This window comes from Rousettus aegyptiacus, unplaced genomic scaffold, assembly GCF_014176215.1.
Source record: "Rousettus aegyptiacus isolate mRouAeg1 unplaced genomic scaffold, mRouAeg1.p scaffold_m13_p_17, whole genome shotgun sequence".
In the NCBI taxonomy this organism is placed as follows: Eukaryota; Metazoa; Chordata; class Mammalia; order Chiroptera; family Pteropodidae; genus Rousettus; species Rousettus aegyptiacus.
In genome coordinates, this window is record NW_023416292.1 from 4285864 (window position 1) to 4290564 (window position 4701).

Here is a 4701-nt window from a genome sequence, read left to right on the forward strand (position 1 = left end):
GTGGTTAGGACATCCTAGATTCTGTGAACAGAGAATCAGAGGTGTGAGGTGGAGATGAGCAGTTGGGCTGGAAACATGATGTATGGAGGTGTGGGAAGAGATAAAGCTGGGAAGATGAATGGACCAGGTCTCAGAGAATGTGCACTTCCAGGTCAGAAAATTTCAGTAATTTTCGGTAGGCAATGGTAAAACTAATAATCTATTGAAATAATTTTAAAAACTTTTTTAAAAGCTTGCACTTATATTAAACTCATATAAACTTGGAAAATACAGATAAGCTGTAGAGAAGGAAAATGCCTATTATCTCAATACTCAAAGATAATCCTGTTAACATCTTGGTATTTATATTTCTAAATCATATTCAACACATTGCAATCATTTATTATTATTATTATTGTTATTATTATTATTATTACCTATAAAAATGGGATCATACTGGATATGTCATTCTATAATCTGGTTTTTAAAACTAAAATGCTATAGAAGTTTTTTTTTTTTTTTAAGAATGTGGATATAAATAATTATTTTTAGTGGCTGAATAACATTTCATTGGGTGGACTTTTACCCATAGAGATAACCAGTTGAGGATCACACAAAAATAAAAATCAATTTAATTATCCTTTCCCTTAAATGCATTCCATTTAAGAACTGATTTGAGAACAACCACATTTACTAAACACCCAATAAGTCGAAGGCTCTGTGTTAGGCACACAGGGATACAGAAATGGAGAAAAAGAGCAATGGAATGGGTTGGGAAGAATTTTCCTTACCAGAAATCAAAGAGGATTTGGGGGCTTGAGGAGTAATAGGATCAAAGTTGGCATTTGCAAAGTTCTTCTAGAGCAGTGCATTCTGTTTTAAAGAGAGATCAGACTGGGGAGAGTCTATAAGACTGCTTGCTTCTGCTTTCCTTCCTCCCTTTCTTCCTTAAACCAAGGACTCTATCAGAAAAAGCAACTGGGAATGTGTGAGAGAGTGACACAGGAACAGGATCACAGTCCTTCGCCTGGATCTACTCAGGAGACTCTGCAACTACCATTTTTTTTCCCCAACCCGTACACTGCTGCTGTGTATTTACTTAAAATACTCATGCCCTTGGGACTCAAAGTTGCTGCAGTGCAGCTGTGGCCGAATGAGTACAGGAGTCTGACTTCTGGGAGGCAGCTGCAGTTTTCAGAACTGGGTCACTTGTGGTTCTATTTCCTCTGATTGGCCAGAAGCCTTTGCTTAGAGAGCTGGAACTCTGGTTCTTTTTCCCACTTCTCCATTCCTGCCTGCATTTCTAAGGGGTCATTACCACCCTAGGTCCCCTTTCATGCTCTCAAGTTATATTTTAATTGCTGTTCTCCACTGATTTCCATTAATCATCAAGCAAAAGAATAATTAGTGGATGTCACTCTTCCAATTTCTTTCAGAACCGTCTTCTCCTTGGTCCCTACAGCAGTTGTGTACCCATAGAATCTGTAGAGGTCACACTGGTCTCACTCTGATGTTTCCATAGGCTCTACCCTTCTCTTAGTGGCCCCCAAGACACAGTGTTGTAATGTATCTGTTTTCAAGTGTATCTCCGCTCTACTGACTCATTAAAGCACAAGGACTGCATCTTAATTCATTTTTTAAACAGCTTCGAGATATACTTTACACACCATAGAGTTCACTTGTGTAAAGTGTACAATTCAATGGTTTTCAGTATATTCACAGAGTGGAGCACCATAATCTAATTTTAGAACTTTTTTACTCCACCCACCCAAAGAAATTTTATACCCATTAGCAGTCAATCCCATTCCTTCCACCCACCCAGGCCCTAACTCCAAGCCCTAGGCAACCACTACTCTATTTTTTGTTTCTATAGATTTGTATTTTCTGGATATTTTGCAAGATTGAGAAGTTGCATGAAAGGGGAGTGCAAAGAAAAGAATACTGGACTGAAAACCAGAAGACCCGTACTATAGTTCTGATTCTGTCATTTATTTATTATGTTACCTAAGGAAAATAATTTGACTTTTCTGACTCTTAGCTTTCTAATGTGCAAAGACACAATATCTGTCCTCCCTGTCGCAAAGGTTTCTAGTGAATATCAAGTGAGAAAATTTGCTTGGAAGTATTTCGTGTATCTAAGTATGTAGTACAGATGTAAGACTAATTTGTATCTGGTTTTAATTTCTTCCTTTGAAACGACTGTAATAAATCATTTATTACACCAATGACAGAGGAGAAGTGGAATTGAAAAGTGGAAAATTCTCCAGTAAGCTAGTCACAAAGACAAGACAGGGAGTGATATCTTCAAGCGCCAGCTCCCAAAAAAACAAAAAGAAAACAAAAACAAAAAAAACCATCACTTCCAGGATGCAGATAACAGAACTGTCTACCAGGCCCTGTTTGCTATAAGATTTAAGAGTCCCCCAGAAACAATATATCTTTGTACCAGACGATAACAACCAACTACTGCTTCTATAATCTGCTTGCTCATTTAATATTTAATCAGGGTGTACTTTAGGAGATGTCCTGTGCAAAGATATACTAAAGGCTAACTTCTGCTTCTGTAAACCTGCTTGCCTGATGTGGTTTTAAGCTTTATAAGCTACCTCCTCTGGAAGCTCAGGGCTGATTATCTGACCCTGCATGGTGGAGAGTCAGTCGCCGGCTGGGAAGGCTCATAATTAATCTCAATTGGCTCCATGGGTCTTAGATTTGAACGCGCCACAACATTTAGAGGCCCCAGCAAGATTCTCCCCTGAAGGAAAAGGGAAGCATCTCTAAGACCTGTGAGCCTGGCCACCTTGGGCGAGGACCTGCCCCATCCAGGGGACGGCCGCTGAGAGACGTTCCTCAGCTCCAGACACCAGGTGGACTCGCCCAGGGGGGCAGATGGACAAAAAGTTCAATTCTGTAACAATTGGGCACAAGCCAACTGGAGCAGCTTCACCGGTGAGTAAGACTGCGCCTGGACCAGTCTGTCTGTGGGCCCGGGGAACTAGCGGAAGGCTGGACACGGCATAACTTCCCTAGTTTGGTCAAGGACTGAGACGTCAGATCCTGACCTGGCTGGTTTTGTCCTGGTTCTGTTTGCACCGGCGTCTGTCTCGTGTTGGTCCGTCATCTCTGTCTCTTCGGTTCTGTTTTTTGAATTTGCAGTCTCTCTCTGAATGTCACACGTCTTTATGTCTTTATCTTTCTTATCATCATAGGTCTATTAATCCTTCTTTACTCCCTTGGTTTAGCCGGCATTGCCCCGCCGGACTGGTCCCCAGGACAGCGCATGGCTCTTGCTCTAACTTATTTAACTTTTACAAGTATCATATTTTCTTTCACTGCTGTTCTGACCGCCATGGGTCAAACTTCTTCCAGACCCACTCCTCTGCAGTGTCTCCTCAATAATTTCAAAGATTTCAGGCGGCGGGCCCAAGGTTATGGGTCCTGCGTCACCCCCTTCAATCTCCAGAGGTTCTGCCAGTTAGATTGGCCCACATTTGGAACAGGACGGCCATCAGAGGGGTTGCTAAACCTGCAAACAGCCTTTCAGGAGCAGAATATTATCTACAGTGATCACAGGTTTCTTTTAAAACGGTACAGAAAGGTTTAAATTGGAATTTGTGGGCCGTAGGGATGCACTGAAGACTTTGATGGCAGTGACTGCCGTTTGATGTGCTCTTTTGATGTCCCTAACAGTGTGCTAGGTGCTTTGCGTTGCTGCAGCCTTTAACTTTTGACAACATTCTTTCGTTCAGTGGTTCAGCACCTGTCATGTGCCTGATGCATAGTGGTAGGGTGCTAGCTGTTTTTTTATTCTTGTTTTGCAGATGAGGAAACTGAGGTACAGGAAGTTTAAATAATTTACCCAGTGATGAAAGTGAGTTTGTTTTTGATATTGAAAATACAAGAATTGAAGAAGCTAATAGGGGCCTGTTGGGCTAATCCTTCTTTATATTTTAGATTAGAGCGGGGAAGAGCAGTAGTAAAATGGTTATGTGAATAGGGATTAAAAGCGAAGATGTCATTGAAAGCCAGTGAAGGGATGAATGTACATTTGTATTGGAGATTCGGGTCTAAGGAGTGACTAAACATAAATTTGATTAAAGATTCACGAAATATCTGTAAGGCAGAATTCTAAATAATAAAGTCTCCTTTCTAACTGGTTCTTCAGTTTAGGATAAAATTTATTTATATAGGAAAAGAGCTCTGCTTTAATTGGTTTAGAAAAAAATAAGCACTTATAGATAAATTAAGTCTTCCTAAAATTATCAGAAAAAATAGAAATTAATCCAAATGTTTTGTTTTGTTTTGTTTTATGAAGTCTACATGATCTGAGATAATCTTTAGTAATGAGGATAGTTTAATATTGTAGGTTAAATAAAAATAGGTATGTCTTCAAGTTGTCAGACACAATTTTATTCTACTTGTGTTTATTAGTCAAATAAGTTTATGCTATTTCTACTACTTGTTTAAGATTATAAAATTATAAATTCAAACTAAAAGCTTATAAATGAGTCTTGATGTTTAAAAATACTTTCCAAAATCTTTTTGACAAAATACTTAGTTAAGTTTAATGATAGAGATTCATTGACTCTCTAGAGCATTTCCAAATAAGAAAAATATGCCGAAACATAAATTTATCTACTTTTGGGTGTGTTAGTAAACATATTCTTTTACTATATTTTTACATTTTTTGAAAAATTATACTATAAAAATATTTTAAAATAT